The sequence below is a fragment of the Vulpes vulpes genome, chromosome 16, assembly GCF_048418805.1.
Source record: "Vulpes vulpes isolate BD-2025 chromosome 16, VulVul3, whole genome shotgun sequence".
Lineage (NCBI taxonomy): Eukaryota > Metazoa > Chordata > Mammalia > Carnivora > Canidae > Vulpes > Vulpes vulpes.
The window spans coordinates 40,776,045-40,795,127 of NC_132795.1; the positions used below are offsets into that span (position 1 = coordinate 40,776,045).

The following is a 19,083-nucleotide window of genomic DNA, read 5'->3' on the forward strand; positions in this document are numbered from 1 at the left end:
AGGTAGAATCAATTCGCTTCAGCCATGAGTAATACCTTCTATGTCCTTGAAGCAGCACTTTGAGAAATGCTAGAGTCACAGAACTATACATTCAGTGACACTGATTAAATGCTCTATTTGCTATATATATGAAGGTGGAGGCAGGGTGGCACATTAATACTACTCACTTGTACTTGGAGGAGCAATACTGAGCAAGTTGGGTAAGGAATCAGGGGGAGCCATTTGCAAATCACTGGCACCTTCTGATGAACGTCCCTAGAATTAGTAATCTGCATGACCTCAGTTTAGCAGGCACCCACTTCCCCAAATTACATTTTTTATTGTCACCAATCACTGAAGTGTTTGTCTACAAATGCAAGCACGCATACAGTTGGGGATGGATGCTACAGGTCTTGTTGGTTGGGTCTTGCAACCTCGCCAATTCCTTCCACGGCCATAAAGATGAGAATTTACGAGCACAGGGGCTGATATATCTGAGGGGAGTAAGGAAGTTAGTGATGTGAGAGTTGGTGTGGCCCAGTGGTTGGCCAAGAGACCAAAGGAGTGAAAGCAGGAGCACTGTGTTCTCATCTCAAGGTTGCCTCTGGTTTTCCCAATGGCTTGGAGGAAGTTATTTACCTTTTCCATGCCCAGATGATAGTGTCAAAGCATATTATGGAAAATAAACATGTCAACTACACACTGTTTATACATAATAACATTTATCCTTTCCTTGATTCGGTGGCATTTCAGTATTGGTGACTGGGGACCAAGGCAACGCTTGCATTGAAGTTTTCACGTTACAGAGTGAGAAAAAAACCTCTGGTAATCAACGCTAGAAGAGAGTGGTTCTTAAACTTTGCTGCATATTGGAGTAGCCTGGAGACCACTGACAAAAATCTCAGTTCTCTCCCCATATCCAGACTGACTCAGTCAGACTCTCTGGGAATGTGACCCAGTTTCTACACCTCCCCAGGTCACCCCAATGTGTAGCCACGTCTGAGAACCCATGGCATGGGGTTCTACAACAGGGCTTTGCTCCTCCAATCCAGCTGGCCTTGCTCTTGGGTGTGCCTCAGAATCCCCCGAAGCCCTTGTCAAAACGCAGATTGCTGGCACCCACCTCCAGAGTTCCTGGCTCAGTATGTCTACACTGGCATTTCTAATTCCAAGTTCTCTGGTGATGCTGCGGTTGTCCAGGGACAACACTGAGGATCACCACCTCAATCAAATGCATTCAGGTGCATGAATGATGCTCTGACTAGACATGTTCCTTAGCATTAGCCTTTCTGAGGCTATGGTTTTCAAACCACTGGCATCACTATTCCCCAGTGTGCCCGCTGAAAATGCAGATTCTCAGTCTCCACTCCAGATGCACTATTTCAGAATCACTATGGACGGGCCCCCATTTTACTGTGCTGTCCCCACACTTGTGATTATGCTCATTCAAGTTGGAGAACCACTTCCTTACTTGCTCCTCCTGTCTGTGTTTGAAACAGTTGTCCCCTAATCACCAAAAGGACTCCAGCATGAAAAGGCCAGCTGGCCCTGACTTGAGAAGCATGGAGTGGATTCCCAGTGGTGCAGCTTCTTCATTGCATTATTCTATGGGGCAGGGGTCAAGGACACAAATGCCATTCTCGGAACACATTGTCTGAGAAACTGTGTCGTAGTTTAGAAAAGTGTATACTGAGCACACACTCTCATTATTTTTTTATTGCTATAAACACTCTGAATGTAGGAGGGGAAAAGTCCTCCTTTCCAGAAAGTTCTCTGTACCAACCAGTGATTTTTTTTTCACAATATCTCTTTATATCTTTCTGGCTGCATTCATCCCCATCTCTGTGTCCACTCCTGAGCTCACAAAAAATAACAGAGTACTAGGAAAGGAGGATGTTTTCTTCTCCATTCTATCTTGCTAACAGTCTTAGGTTTAATTAATGAGAAATAAGGGAACCAGACAATTGAATAGCTTAATTGTTTATAATTTAAAACTACTCAGTAACCTGTTTGAAGGATGGATGTTGGAACCATTCAAATACGGATTATATCTCAAATCTGGCATCCACCAGCTGGTGGCCCTGGAGGAAACTATTTAACCGTTTAGAATTCCAGTTCCTTCCCTATAAAATTGAGGTAATAATAATGCTTCATTCATGGAGTTATATAAATGAACTACAGCATATAAAGTATTTAGCACAGTGCCTAGCACAGCGTAAGTGCTCAGAAAAGGTGAGCATTTGTTTTTAGATGACATAATGGACACTCTGAATGCTGCAGAACGCATGGAATAAATGAATGAACATGTGGCCGACCAAAGAAACAATAAGAGAGGCCGTCCTTTAGGTCTGTCAAACTTCAAACTCAGGCTCTATTATTGCTCAGGCCATCTACAATTTCCGAGTGCTTGATCAGAGACTACGATTCGGTGTGAAGTTCATTAACAGAACAGCTATGAAATTTATTTTTTATAGCTGGGTCAGACCCAAATTGATTCTGTGAAAGTTACTTTTGCCAAGAAAAAGAAGAGGGACTCAGGCCTTCTAAAGGGGGCATGGGGCAGACAGCTGACCAGCACAGGAAGACAACTAGTAGGGCGGGAGCCAAAGCCCTGAGCCTGACCCACTGGCTCAGCCCGTGATAAACTGAGGCAGGGCAATGGAAGAGGGCCATCGGATGGCCAGAAAGAAGCAGGGGACTGAGGAGTATATGGGCAAGGAAGCTTGGAATGGGAAGCTGGATGGATCAGGAATCTTTTTAAATTTTACTATGTCTTATGGGTTTTCTCCCATTTATATTGATAAATATAATAAGCCGTGCTCTCTATCTCTCGGAACCAGCAACTCCAATTTACTTTATCAGTTAAGCCCACAATAAAAACTCAGCAGTTAGCCTACATGCCATGGTTTATTATTCAGAGACATGCCAAAGACTCAGCACCACAGACCATTTCATCTTTTGGAGCCCTAATCTCCTACTTAAATTCAGAAGATGCTTTATTTAAAGGAAATCCATTTTTAATGATGATACTTTTATTCCCATTATTACATTATTCCAACCTGATACTCAAAAGTAATCCAGTAACACAACGCGCCATTAAGTTTCAACTATATTACACGTATTATTGAGCCATAGGCATAGAAGATCTTACACGCATGCAACACATATAGATGCTCCCACTCCGATCCAAACATATAATCAAAGCATAGAGTACATCAGAAAATAAGGCCCACTCCTTTTCTGTTGCTACACATATGTGGAGCGTATGTTAAGGCTGAATTAAATTTGGGGTTCACTTAGTCTAAAGAGCCTTAGATACAATGTACTTTGAGCCAATTCCAGGCTAGAGGGTTCCCAAAGAACACATCAATTCCCAAAGAACAGAAGTGAAATTTGCTTAGAGGGTTATACAACTGACCTGGCATTGGAAGGACTTACTGTGAATAAAGGGCACCTCAAGGCCAGAGAGTCTCCTTCTGTTGGTTTTGAAAAAAAAAGTAATTCCTTTAAGTCTGAAGTAAATAAGAAGTTATTTCATTAACTCTGCAAAGAGCCTAGATCCTCAGATTTGGGTCCAGCTCCTAGCAAGTCTAGAGTCTACTCTGGAAGATAAATCCATGGAGGCCGACTACAAATGTCACAAATGACAGCAGAGTCTTCAACTTACTAAAACAGGACCTACACGTATAAGTGACACAGAAAAATGAATGGCATGGGGAAATTATAATAAAAATGACAATAATGATTATTAAAAGCTGAATAAATTCTCGATATGTATAGATATTTTACATAATTCTTACTTGATGCTCTAACAACCTGGCAAGATAGGTACTGTATCATTCCCATTTTATAATTTAGGGAACTGTGGCTTAGTGACATTGAGTAAGTTGCTCAAAGCCATATGCAAAGCTAGGACATACATCTAGGCCTGTGATCTCCCCAGAGCTGAAGCCCTCAACCCTACCCCCCAGGCTGCCTCTCAATACTGAGGGGTCATTGAGCAGAGAACTCCTCAATGGTTTTAGATCTTAAATGGAAAATTACACAACATAGAAGAATTGGCACATAGTCAGAAAGAATACTAAAGGATGATCCCAAAGGATGAGCTAAAACCCCAAATAAGCCAGATCTTTTGGAATATTACTGGAAATGACACACAAAACAAATTTTATTGATGGAATTTAAGATTAAAGCACAAATCCTGTTAGCGCCAAGCTTCAGCCACAGCTGGACAGTCAGAAGAACTAATGGGATGTCTTTTAACAGAGAAGTGAGAAACCACCAAGGGAATAATATATCCTATGAGAAGTCTGGTGCCACATGAAAGCTTGGTCTAAAAGGATAATGGCATCGAGTAAAAGGGATGCCTAATTCCCAGTCATTAGTGTACGTTACCCCCACCCCCTAGGCTTGTGCCAGAGCCCTGGGAACTGGAGATAGGAAAACACTGCCTCCTTAAAGCCCCTCAGGCTTTGGAGAGCACAGAGCAGCCCACTCCAAGGTCCACATGCCCAAGTATTGCATGAGTGAGAGGGAAAGAGCTTTTCCCATTTGGGTTGACTCCTGAAGCCCAGTGGAGACTCCAATGGGGCCTGAGCACTACATGGCAAGAGGCTATGTTTCAGAGCATTAGAAGTGGGAGAAGACACATAAAACCACAAGAGAGGGAGCCTCTATACATGGCGGGTGGGAAAACAGAACTTCCTAGACCAAGTGATCAAAGATGTCCAAAATAGGTTGGAAAGCTGGTACATTGAAAAGATTAAAAAGGAGAAGGAATTCCTGTAACTCTGTTCACGGTGAGGGTCACCCAATGGAATTTGAGGTGGGAGGTAGAGCCAAGAAATGACATTCTAATAGCTACTCATTTATCCTCAGGTCAGCAGAACCTTCAGAAGCTGAGGTTGGTCATACTAGGTCTGATCTTGGAAAGAAGAAAGAAAGAGACAAACTCATTTTTGGTCGTTATTTTTGTTCTTGTTGGTGAGATGTCTTTGTTGGAGTAATGTGAAGAAAATACCAAAAACAAGCCGAAGTTCTGAGCTGCTTTTCCCCATTTGTTTCACATGCAAGTTTACCATGACTGTGCAGAGGTAAGCCACAGTAGCTCCTGAGTCCAAGAATTACTAGACCAGTGATCCAAGAACCATTGGGTCACTGATCCAAGAACTACTGTGGTTAATCTCTGCACAGTCTTGGTAAACTTGAATGATGCTGGCAGATGGGGGTAAAAAAGAATATATGGTAAGGTTCAAAGAAGCACGGTATATTTGAGAATAAATTCAGTGAGATATTTTCATGTAGTAGACAAAGGACAACACTAAACGCTTAGAGCATGGTTCAGAGTCATCATTCACTCATAACCTTGTTGGCCCTATTTTGTCATCCACAGAAATGGAAACCTTTAAGATCATTAGCTCAGTCCCCACTTTGAAGGATCCTCAACTGAGATAATGTCTTCTTGTGAAAAGTCCTCTGAAAGCTGAAGCTCTTGAAGCTGTGATGCCCCACGTTTCTATCCACCTTGTATAAAGGTACAGAAATAAAACTAACCCAATAGGAAAACGACACGACTGAGTTAAAACTAACGTGTTGAATAATAATGACTGAATGAGAATAAAGCACTCCACTTGCATGAACAAAGAGACAAAACCAAACGAGATGGAACGTAAGAGGCATATACTTTCATTAATATAAAACATTTTAACTGCACAGGTACAAAAAGTGGTGAGGTACAGTCCCAACCCTGAGGCATCTGACATAAGAAAGCCTTGGAGGTTTCATATTACCATAAACTGAATATAAGATCTGGATACTAAAAGAGAATATGCAACCAGAAGCTGCATTAATGGAAATATCACTATTTCCAGAGTAGGACTGTTACTTCTCTTCAACTGGAGATATACTTGTACCATTACAATCCCCAGGATTTAACTATTTGTCGCATGACTTAGATACATTAGGGGTTAGTGGGCTTTTTAAGGGCCGGTCTGGGATCATAATAACCAGAAGTAATATTTTTCAATAGAAGGGAAAAAAGTGTTCAAAGTTCCAAGCAGTCAACTTACAAATAAATATACTTTGGAACACCAGTCGTTCACAAAGCCGGGTGGGGGTGAGGGCACAAGTACCTGGGGCCCTGTCTTGCACACAGAACCACCCCCCAACACTGACTGTGAGCTCACATTTCACAGGAGGTGCTTGCTCTCTCTCAAAGATGATTTGAAAAGATGGAGGTAAATTAACATATTGATTTCCCAGCACTCTGAAGGCCATAAGCTGCACACACTCGGTCATGTTTCAGATGATGGAATGCGAAATTAAATTAAAGGATGCATCTGTGCTCAGCCCCTAATTGCCAGCCTTGTGGATGTTTGTAAAGAGCACAGAGAGGGGAGGGAGAGAAACAGGAAGAGAGAGAAGCAAGGTGAGTACATTAGGGAGACTGGAAGACACAGGCTGTAACAAAAGGACTGGGGAGGGCCATTTAGGAATTCCTACACACAGATTAAAGTTCCCAGTGCCTGTTAAATAAATCCACACAACTTAAAATCCAAGCCAGAGGGGATCCCTGGGTGGCTCAGCAGTTAAGCGCCTGCCTTTGGCCCAGGGCGTGATCCTGGAGTCCTGGGATCAAGTCCTATGTCGAGCTCCCTGCATGGAGCCTGCTTCTCCCTCTGTCTGTGTCTCTGCCTCTCTCTCCCTCTCTCTGTCTCTCATCAATCAATAAATAAAATCTTTAAAAAATAATAATAAAAAAAAAATCCAAGCAAAAGCAATTATTGGTTGGTATCTTTGACAATACAGAGGTTTCACAAGCGTTCCTCTGATAACATTTCAGGTATCTAAAGATAGGATATAGTTTGGGGAAATGAACAGCTAGGTTGTTTTTTTTTTTTTTTTTTAAATCCTCACTTTCTGCAATATATCAATTTTCAGACTTAAGCTTGTTCCCAAACTCTCAGGTTAGCTTTAATGTTTCTAATTAAACCCAGGATGGCGTCTGTTAAAAAAACAAAAACAAAAACAGATCCTTAAATGAAAATGTTCAGTTCATCTGTGGCCCGTTTTTGTGGTCCACTGGCTACCAACCAGCCAACACTGGATAAGCAACTCTTCATTTAAATACGTGCTAGGAACTTAAAATACATATATTTAATAATGATTTCTAAATGTATATACTTCACCTCTATGGGTTCAAAATATAGTGATATAGTGATAGGTGTTGCGCAGAAAGAAATAGTTTTCTGTGGTCAAAACAATTTGAGAAACACTAGTAAAGAGCTTTCCTTACTGCAGGGCTTCTCAGAATGTTTAATAGGCTGATGTGCATGGAGGAGGAAGAGTCAGTATAACATTTCCAAAATGGACCGTTTGTCATCCTCTCCGGGGACCCGAGTGTACAGAGAAACCCAGCACAGGAAATGCTGCTCATCTTCCTGGCCCAGAACACACTCCTCCGTCCAAATCCATTTTCAAATCACATTTCCGAGATTCTCAAAACTAAGTGACGGTGTAGCCATTGGCCTAATGACCTCAGCAGCCAGATGCCCAAGGCTACAGGCCAGAAATTGCTGCTCAGTTTCAAGATGACAAACCAGATAGAAGCAGATGACGCTATGGGACCTGGCTAAACTGTATTTACCATCACTTCCATGGGTATCCAATTCAGTACTACTCAGGTTTTGGCATATTTAAAGAAATGCTTACTTTAAGGATTAGAAATAAGATAACAAATTGACTATTTCCATCCTGAATACAATGGATAGAGTACATAGCTGTTCTCCGCTAGCAGTCAAAAAACACATAATCCAATAAATCCAATAGTTTCAGTGACAGTTATTACTGTCATTTTAATTATTACACTGATAACACAAGGGTAAGATTAGATAGCACAATTCAAACAGAATTAAGTCATTCACTCATTAACCAACAAAGACATAATCGCTTATTATATGTTGAGCAAAGTTCTAGTCACTGGGGGGTAATACGAAAAAATAATAAGAGGGCCACTCTGTTCTTGGGAAGCTTATAACAAAGAATGGGATGTAAGGATGTGAACAATCAAAAGACAAAGTAATATAGGTTATGACGGTTGTAAAGGGCAAAGCAGCTGAGAAGCCTTGAGGAAAGAAAGAGGGGTGGAAGAGAATCCACATTATTACATGACTTAGAGCGGAGGAGGGATCCCCCAAAATTATGCCAGTAAGAGGACATTTTCACGTATAGAATTGGCAAAAATAAAACTGTTGATTAACTGCTACGTGATAATAGGAAAACAAGCACTCTCACGTATTGTGATGGGATTAGAAATTTGTACAGCCTCTTTGGAGGGCAATTTGGCAATATCTAGGAAAATTAAAAATAAGCATTCCCTCATCTAGCTATTCCTTTATGAGGAATTTATTCTCTGTAATTTCATACGCAAGAGCCAAAATATGTAGATTCAAGGATAGGTACTGTGTCATCGTTTAGAATGTCAAACAGACTGGAAACCACCTAAGGGTCCCTCTCCATAGGGACACTGGTAAAAAAATCATGGTGCACCCACATACCATGACGCTTATGGCTGCTGATGAGGACACAGCAGACCTCCTCGCACAGCAAGAGTCCCAGTGGTTACAGCGGCCTGCAGACCAGATGAGACCCACGGTCCTCCCAGCTGGACACTGCTGTCCTCCCCTCTCCCACTGTGCTCCAGTCCCACCAGCCTTCTCACAGCTCCTCAAACCTACCAGGACCCTCCCTCCCTCTGGGGCCTCCACACGGCCTCCCCCCGCTTGGGACACCCTTCCTGCCAGGTTCACCCACGCATTCATCCACCCCCTTCAAGGTCCTCAACAAACCTCTTAATGAGGTGCATGTACCCTGAGCACCCTACTTGAAATGGCAACTCCTGCCCCAACGGTTTTTCCTTTTCTTTCTTTCCATAGCACCACTACCTTCTAACACGCTATACAGTTCATGTAGGTATTTATTGTCTCTCTCACTCCTCTAAAATGGAAAACCGAAGGGCAGGGGTGTTTATCAGTATTGTCCACAGATGCAATCCAAGGGCCTAGCCAGGTGTGTGGAACAGAGTTGGTTGTCAATAAATATTTGTTCAATATAATTGAACACACACACACACACACATATGTAGCCATACACACTTAAACCATTAAGGAGAAATCTTCAAAATATAGTGGTTAGTGAAAGAGAACACTAAAATATAGAAGTGTGGAGAGTGTGTATCTATTTATGTAAAACAATAAGGAAAAATGTACCTGTTACACTTAGAAAAACTGAAAAGTACGTCAGAAATTGTGCTCCCCTTTGAGGAGGAGGATGGAGGAATCGAGAATTGGAAGTGTGGAGGGTCTTGCTTCACGCTGTGTACCATTTTATACATTATTACTTTCTTCTGCCCCCTTCCCTCTGTCCCATGGAATACATAACCACTGGCCACTGATAGCTAAGGAGCACTTGAAGTATTGCTAGTCCTCATCGAAATATATTGTCAGTGAAAAATTCATACTAAATTTGGAAGGACTGCCCTCAGGACACAATGGAAAAGAGCTCATTAACAATTTTTATATTGACTGCATGTTGAAATGACACAACTTTGGATATGCTGGTTTAATGAAACACATCGTTAAAGTTATTTTCACCTGTTTCTTTTGGCTTTTAAAAATGTGACTACAATGAAACATAAAATCATGCCTGTGACTTGCATTTGTGGCTCATATTATACCAGAAAGTGCTGTTCTCTGTTCAAAAACAAATCAGAAAGATAGATACCACCCCCAACACACACACACACACACACGCACACACACACACACACACACACACACACACACACTAACAAGAATGGTAAGGAGGCTTAGAGTTACACATACCAGACCTGAAATACAACCAGTTTTGTTTTTACTTAACTTTTCTGAGCCTTTGTTTCCTTTGGATCATCTCCACTGATCACCTACACTGCAGGATGAGAGTGGATGAGGTACTTGGTACACAAAAGTGTACCTAAAACGGTAGAGTGATGGAATTTTTTTCCAGAGGAAATATTTCATAAGGCCAGTGTGAAACCATGAGCCCTACCACCCAGCAGTGCGGCAATATCATTTTTCTGAATTGTTGCACAGACTGCATTACCTAAGAAAAGAAAAAAATGTCGAGGCACCCAATAAAGATATGCATCCTTTACAGAAAAACATAAGCAGGAGATAAATGAAGAAACAAAAAGCTGAGTTTTCTGTGCAGTGTGGTGACCATATTTCTATAAGGAGTTTCACAGTTTTTGGCAGGTGCCAAGTTGCTCATCAGTGAAAACTTTTAGTTGACAGAAGAAAAGGAGATGAGAAGCCATGGACAGCTGTAGAGTGTGTACCAACACCACCCAAGACAGGAGGGCAGGGTCTGAAGTGACCTCATCTCTAGAAAGAGTCACTTCGGGAATGGGAGGAGAAGCTCTATCCAGGGTGAGGTGCAGGGGGGAGCACATGAGCTGACCATGTTGCTTTGGAAGCAGGTCTCCCCAGAACAAAGGAATTCAGAGAGGAGAAGAGGGAGAAAACAGAACACCTATTCAATAAAGGTGAAGTGCTATATTTGAAGGCAATGCCTTGGTTAATGTAGAATTTCCAAGAGAAAAAGCGCCATCAGATTTAAGGTACCCAAGGACAGTCTGTCTTTCCCATCCCGGGTCAGTGCAGCAGCTTTTCAAATTAAGCTGGACTATCTGTCAAACCACAGGGCATCAAGGGGAATAATAAAGACCTCTTGAAAATAAAAAAGCTTGTGTAATGTAGTGTAGCATTTATTCTAGTGGCTGAATTTATTTTAAAAGCCTTAGAAATGATTTTAGTTCCATATTCAAAGAAATATTAAGAGGTCACTTAAATTTTTCAGTTACGCTTTACTGCATTTTATGGGAGAAATTCTATATGATAATATTTGTGAATTTGCGGAAACAAGAAGGCCCCCTGGCCATGTGCCTCATGAATGTCACTGGTTTACTGAATCACAGACTATCAGAGGGGAAGGCTTTTCTAAGAAACTGAGGCCCACAAGACCAAGCAGCTCAGGGATGATTTTGGCAGTGATTGTGTAATCAGGGCACCTCATTTAGCCACTCTCAGGCACGGGTGATAGAGGAGGAGTGGCAGATGAGGGTGCAGAGGGGCCAGTGAGAGCCTGATGTGACCAGAGGACGAGGCAAGACATTTGTGTTTTATTCTGGTTGCAGTGGGATGCCACTGGAGGGTTTTATGCAGCAGTTTCATATTTTTAAAAGATCATTCTCCATGAGCTCTGGTAAAATGGTGGTAATAGGGCAGCACGATTTTGGATCTTCCCAAATCTCCACATCAAAATGGACAGAGTAACTTACATCTAAGTCAAAACCCTAGGGGCCATATTCATACCTTAGGAAATGAGGAAGCTCCAGATTCCAGGCTGGTGAGAGGCACAGTAAGTGTCCGTGCAGGAGAAGTGGAGATAAGCATGAAGGTCTCTGACAATTCGGAGAACCAGAAAACCCACAAAGAGCCAACAAGCAGGTATTCACTAGAGAATACTACAGGCCAATTTAGTAACTGCCCAATCCAAAAGCCAGTGAGGGCAAGGGGCCCATGCATGGCAAGGCCTAAGCGATCTAGAACAGTCTAGCCCCTGTGAACTTCTGCATCCAATCCAGCCAGGGTTCCCTTCCTGGGCAGGACTCCATAACAAGGAGAAACTACTAGGGGTGACATCAAAATTGAGCAGGACAGGAATAACTGCGGTGAAGGGAAGAGAAGATCCAGATAAAGGGGAGGCATATTTTCCAAAGTTGCATCCCACAGTATCTCCCGTCTATATGTTCTTACTCCATGGTGACCTTTACACCCCTCCTGCCAGATGATTAGGTCTTCATCCCCTCCCCCTAGAATCTGGACAGAATTTGGTGACAAGCTTCATCAACAGAGGATGGCAAAAATGACTCCAGCTGACCTCTGAGACCAAATCATATAACGCCAGGCACTTCCACGTTGCCCTCTAGGGATGCATCCTCTTGGAACCCAGCTGCCACACCGTGAGGAAGCCCAAATTCACCCACAGGGAGATGCTATGTGTATGCATTCTAGTTGACAGCTGAGCTGAGGTCCCAGCCAACAATGAGCTGAGGCCTCAGAAAGTGGAGAACACGAGCCATCTCTGCTGTGCTCCCTCTGAATCCCTGACCTGCAGAATCCAAGAGCAAGGTGAAACGGCTCTTTTTACCACCTACTTCAGGGTGGTTTATTAGCAAGAGTGACAGAGATGCCATAGTTTATTGATTTACTTATTTATTTTTAAAGATTTTATTTATTTATTCATGAGAGACACAGAGAGAGGCAGAGGGAGAAGCAGGCTCCGTGCAGGGAGCCGATGTGGGACTCGATCCCAGGACCCCAGGATCATGCCCTGAGCTGAAGGCAGACGCTCAACCACTGAGCCACCCGGGTGCCCCAATGCCATAGTTTTAATGAAAATTTTTGATCTCATGGAAAAACTGGCAAGGCACGTTTATTGAAAAAGTCTCCCTTATTTTTGATAAATTATAAAACAAATTCAATACAAGTAGAAGGATACCCCTTCCAAAAGAGTGCCTTAATGCATTGGTGTAACACACTCAGTTTTCCTTTGCTTTGGATGGTACCTCTTGCTAGCAAATGCTTCAAAACCCATGCCAGGGAGATTTTGTTTTTTTTTTCCAAAAGAGGCAGCCAGACTCATTTTGATTTTCTTTTTCTATCTTTTTAAAACTTGTTTGCAAATGGCAAAAATGGGGTCAAGCAGGATGACCACATACATTACCATCCAAACTGGGACAATTTTTCAAAACAGCTATTATTGAGATATAATTCACATACTATAAAATCTATCCATTGAAAGTTTAAATTCAATTATTATTATTTTTTTAAGTTCTAGTCACAGGGTTCTGCAGCCGTCACTACAAACTAATTTTAGAACATTTTCATCCCTCCATAACCTCAGACAACTTGAAAGTAAAGGGAGCACCAATAATAAGTATGCAAAGACAGCAGGTATAAACTGGTGCCTCCAGGGTCTGTCCAGGGCAAACCGGAGTGACTCATGAACCTGAAGTGGAGGGTGTTATACAGGTGTTGGGAAGAAATCTGTATAACTTAATTCAAAACAGTAGCCTGCTTGAAGATATGTGGTTTTAAAATAGATGATGAGAAATGGAATTCTCATTTCTTCCTGGGGTCAGAGGACGAGGGTACAATTTGGTGGGACCATTTTTGAAGACTGTTTGGCAGGATCTGTTAAAGCTGAACAAATACAGACACCTAGCAGTTCTACTCCAAGCGATGTACTCAACAGAAATGACTACTTTGCCACTTAATTTCATCTATATCAACTTCAAAAATCATGCAAAAGTCCTCTATAATGGTACAGACCCGGATAGTGGTTAATCTTGGGTAGGAGGTAGTGATTGGAAGGAGCACATGAGGGAGATCTTGAGGTGCTGGTAAGGCTCTGTTTCTTGACCTAAGTGCTGGTTGCATGGTGTGTTCACTTCATAAAGATAAAAGCAAGCTGTGCATTTGTAATTGGTACACTTTTCTATATGAATGCTAAACTTCAATAAAAAGCTCACTTGAAAATGGGTAGGTTTATGTTTGCTAGAGGATATTAAGAATCTGGATCGAGACAGGATTTCTAAGCCCATTATCAGCGAGCTATTTTAAAGTGAGCAATTAAGAGCAGTTAGTGTTCACACAGTAACAAGGTGTTAATTTTCTTTTTAACACCTTTCCCTTGAACTAGAGGCAATGCAATTCCTAGGGAAAATAGAGGTGGGGAAAAGCAAAAGGTCTTTCCTTAACAAGAGGAAATGTTTAAGATGGGGAAATTAAATACCACATAGGAATAGTGGAGGCTTCTTTCCTTTGAATTTTTTTTTCCTTTGAATTTTTAAGTGCTTTTGCTAACCAGGATGGTATTTTGGAAGGGGAAGTAATATTCAAAATAATTCAATCAATTTATTTAACTCTACAGTTAAGAAAGCTGAGGTCCAGAGAACTGATAAAAGTTTCCCCAAATTACACAGCTAGTTGGTATTAAGACGAGTTCAGAACCCAGGCGTGTTAACCATTGTTAACTATTAATAATGATAGTTACTCTTATGGCTTCCCATGCAGCAGACTCTGTGATAACAGCATTCCTACTGATCTAATGCAATCTCCACAGGAGACAACACGTATGAACAGTTGCCCTCTTTTTACAAAGGGGTGGGGGAGAGCCAGAGATGCTCAGAAAAGTTCACATACTTTAACAAAGATAAAAATCAATTAAGTAGAGGATCCAGGATTCTGATTAGTTCTCACTCTAAGATTTGATCAAAGAACAATATCACTTCTTTGAATTAATAGTACCTTGCCATGTGTCTAAGGTGAAGGGTAAGTAAGTAAATAGATGCACTGTTTCTTGATCATTATGTCATGGGGAAAAAGTGAGTGACTTACTTCTGTGCTGTAATCGAGCTATTCTCACTTATTCATATCTTAAGAAAATACATCCATCCCTCGGGCCAATGCTATCTTCAGTAGGAATAACACTTTCCTCTTGGCAGCCATCTATACTTGAAGTGGCTGTGCTTAGCTTTCTAGGAGTTATTCAACAACCACGGAGATAACCTTGAAACATTACCTCTTTTAATGACACATCTTTATTTTTTTCAGTAATGTTCTTGGCAACGTACAATAGGTAGTGTTAAAGAATCATGGCCAATGCATCAGTTTTACAGTTTTCTTCTTAAGTATCCATGGATATGTAAGATAAGGTATTCCAAGTAGAATCTAAGTAACTACTCATACCCTAAAGCGTATGTACTCAAAACCCAAAGCGTGAACAAAACACTATTTTGAGTTCAATACAAATATAAGAAAAGTATATTCAGATAAGACATAATTGGTTTCGTAAAAGGTAGCTTGCTTTAACACTTGATTTTCCTCAGGTTCTCTCTAAATATCTCATCTACAGTAGAACTAAGACACTTGCGAAGCACAGGCTCATTCATCGTACATTGTAAAGTGTATTTCCTTCCAATTCATTCATACTGGAAGCCTAGCAAGGTTAAGAGAATGGTAGGAAAAAGAATGTATCTTCTTTACATATAACTGTCAAATTTTTGAACTTATGCAATACAAGAAAAGATGGAAGGAAAAGAAAGATGCATAGCAGAAGCTCCCTGATTCAAGCTCATCCTCCCTCTAACTTACTTTTTACGTTGTAAGTAGATAACTGTGTAACATAAAAAAAATAAAATACAAGGACTGAGTATAAATGATCATTTCATTCAACTATAGCCCAAAGATGATAAATACATGGCCTATTTTCTTTCACTCCCATGACAGACATCATGAATTAATCAGATATGCTTGCCCACCTAACATGCTCTCACAATCTTTCTCAATGCTGACATTTATCACTTACCACGTGTAAGGTGTGGTACCAACTGCTTCAAATGCCTTCTCTCTTTTCATGGCCTCGCAACATCCCCAGTGAGACAGGGACTACCATGATTCCCCTTTTAGAGACCCGGACACTGAGAATCAGATGTTAAGCCACAGTTGTGGAAGGGGCTGAAGCTGGCCTTCAAAGCCAGGTTCATTCTACTCCCATGTCTATGCTCAAAATGACTACACTATTACAAACATATTCCACCCACCGACTGCAGTTAGCACATAATATGTAAGCTGTTTTCCACCCAGCTTCCCTGTGCATATATTCCTTCTATCACATTGCTAAGAGTAGTCACAGGGGGGAAAAAATCTTTCCTTGAAACTACTCATTGATTTAAGCCTTGTTTTTACTTAAAGGCCACACAAAGCAAATCCATGGATGGCACATCGTAGCACTACTGTACCTCCAACCTCCTTCCTACTATATTTCTGCGAAGTTTCCTCATGACTAAGGTAATCACATTCTATTATTATAGCCAGTCTGTACACGCCTTTCTTTTTTTTTTTTAAGACTTTATTTATTTACTCATGAGAGACACACAGAGAGAGGCAGAGACACAGGCAGAGAGAGAAGCAGGCTCTCTGCAGGAGCCCCATGTGAGACTCGATCCCTGCACCCCGGGATCACGCCCTGAACCAAAGGCAGACACTCAACCGCTGAGCCCCCCAGGTGTCCCTGTACATGCCTTTCATGTGTCTGGTCATTCTTCTCTGGCAGTGCATTGGTTTGCTCACATTTCTCCAAAGCAAACGTAATGTTTCCAGTAAGGTCCAACTAGCCCAGAGTACCGTGGGGCTAGCTCTGCTTCCCATGTTCTGGCTGTCTATACCATCACATCTGAAGGCTGATTTTAAAGCCAACTTCATATCCCTATTGACTTATGTTGACTATTTAATATTCTGCCTTAAACTTCAAAGAAGCAGCAGCTACATATGAGAAAAAGTAGAAGAAAGTTAGTACAGGTGGAAAAAAAAGGTTTAGAAACGGAACTATTTCTGATAGGAGAGGCCACAAGTCCCCATATCAAAGTGTCTTCGTATCTAAATAGAATATGCTTAAACGCAAAATTTAGTAAAAGCAATCCAGTCCACAGTGTTCTCTCCTACTTTGCCTGAAATCCCATCATTTAAAGGCTTATTGTGGTTAATAAGCAAAAACAAACAAAAAAACCAAACCGAACAAAAACTCATCCATAATAATGTGGGATATTAGAAAAGCATACACCTTGTAAGTTTTAGAAAGGAAGTAATTTGGTTGAGCAAATGACCTAAGTTTTGGTATTGAGGTAACTTTTTGACTGGGATTAGAGTTGGGAGGAAGGTAAAGAAAACTAGGAATTTGGGAATGGGCATTGTAGGGAAGAAACCAAAATCCACCCTGGAGGATGGATATGATAACCATGTTTTGCAAAATAAAAATCAGGTCAGAGGATTTTGAACTGGCCCAGTAGCCAAATGCCTGAGACATATGGAGGCCATAATAGTTCACTGATGGGCAGGCCTGGAAAAAACATCACCATGTGAGCCATGTGGGAACCAGCAGGCAGCAGGAGGACTATGGATGGTTTCAGAAACCAAGGTCACCCTCATGGCTTCTCAACTCAGGACCAGTTAAATCACTGCTTTCTTATTCCCCCCAAACCCAAGCACAGATGTCATTTATCTCTTATCACACTGAACACGGACCATGTTTGGTTTTTCTCAGCATCCCCAGTGCCTCACACAGTATCTAGAAATGAGCACTCAAGAATAAATGTTGTTGGACCAGTCTCCCCGCCAAATGTCCAGTCTGCAAGGTGTTGCTGCTGGAAGGAGAGTGGTGAGAACCTCAGTTGGTGGGTCTTCAGGACATACTGACTCCCAGGGGTCCTCATGAGTCTAGGAACCGGTGAAGCCCACAGTCATGCTTATGCTGAGCAGAGCCCCTTTTTCATGGAACCACAGGTGGCAACTGCTATACCAAGTCTGACAAATGGGCTTTGGTTTTGCTATCGAACTCATATTATTTAAAGTAATTGCAATGACAGCCTAATAATTCCATTTTCTCTCTCAAGAAGAGCTACAATTGACCTCTCAGGTCTAATATTTAAAATTCCAATGGGGGGGGGACCTCCAAACAAACAAAAACAACAAACAGCTATAAAACTGTGACTACGGCTTATTAGGTTTAATTTTACATAACAGTGACCTTGGATACCTAGTATTTGACCCCTAAATGGCCCCAGGTGAGCCCAATTACCATCTGGGCGTACACACCCCTGTGTTTTCTATGAGTCAACACATTAATTAGGTTTTGTATTCATGCTAAAAGTCTAGATAGATGAACTGGACTCAGTCCTAAGCATGTGTTCTATTAACAACTGAAGGTTACACACAAAAAAAGTTTAGGAAATGTTTTGCTTCCATCAAATACGCGCCACAAAACTGTAGATTACCTTCTGTTCTTGGTTTGAAACAATTATTGAGCATGAACTCTTGTTCCAGAGGGTAGTTCTCATTCCTGCTACGTCTTTAGGTCCACCACAAAATAATAAATTGCTTGATTTAGAACAGATAAAGGCATAAGGGGAACAGATGATCACAATAGGCAACAGGGATTTGCCTGCCCATTAGGCAGTACCTCCTACTGTAGCAACAGCACTGCATTTTTTTCTTTCTCCTATTCTCAGTTCATGTGATTTAGATTGCTGCCCCCATCACTTTTTCCAGGCTCCAGGGGAAGGGTAGGTGACCCAAAACTAGTCAATTGGAGAATTCCATTTCCCTGGCCATAGAGATGGGCATGAAGCACAAGGACAGACCGAAGAATCCATTCAGAACTATTTAAGAAGGCTGAGTCGAACTCACAACTATACGGTCAATTAATCTTTGACAAAAAAGAGAAGAATATCCAATGGGAAGAAGACAATCTCTTCAACAAATAGTCTTGGGAAAACTGGGTGGCAACATTCAAAAGAAACAAACTAGGCCACCTTCTTATACCGTACAGAAAAATAAATTCAAAATGGATTAAAGACCTAAATGTGCAACCTGAAACCATAAAATCGTAGAAGACAACACAGACACTAACTTCTTTGACATCAGCCATAGCAATTTTTTTCTAGATATGTCTCCTGAGGCAAGAGAAATAAAAGCAAAAATAAACTATTGGAACTACCTCAAAATAAAAAGCTTCTGCACAGTGAAGGAAATGGTCAACAAAACAAAAAGGCAACCTACAGAGTGGGAGAAGATATTTGCAATGACACATCAGGAAAGGGATAGAATCCAAAATATATGTAAAGAACCTGTAAAACTCAACACCCAAAAAAACAAATAAACCAATTTAAAAATGGGCAGAAGACATAAACAGACACTTCTCCTAAGACCTACAGATGACCAACAGACACATGAAAAGATGCTCAACATCACACATCATCAGGGAAAGGCAAATGAAAACTACAATGAGATACCACCTCATACCTGTCAGAATGGTTGAAATCAGCACACAAGAAATAGCAGATGCTGGCAAGGATGTGGAGAAAGGGGAACCCTCTTGCACTGTTGATGGGAATGCAAACTGGAGCAGCCACTTTGGAAAACAGTGTAGAGGTTCCTCAAAAAA

The 19,083-nt window shown here is 41.4% G+C and overlaps 1 protein-coding gene across 17 annotated transcripts in view; it reads right to left on the minus strand.

Annotated features, from left to right (window-relative positions):
- The window catches only part of GRIP1 (glutamate receptor interacting protein 1), a 656,016-nt gene that overhangs the window by 345,784 nt on the left and 291,149 nt on the right, over positions 1 to 19,083 (minus strand). The gene's annotated exons all lie outside the window — the stretch shown is intronic.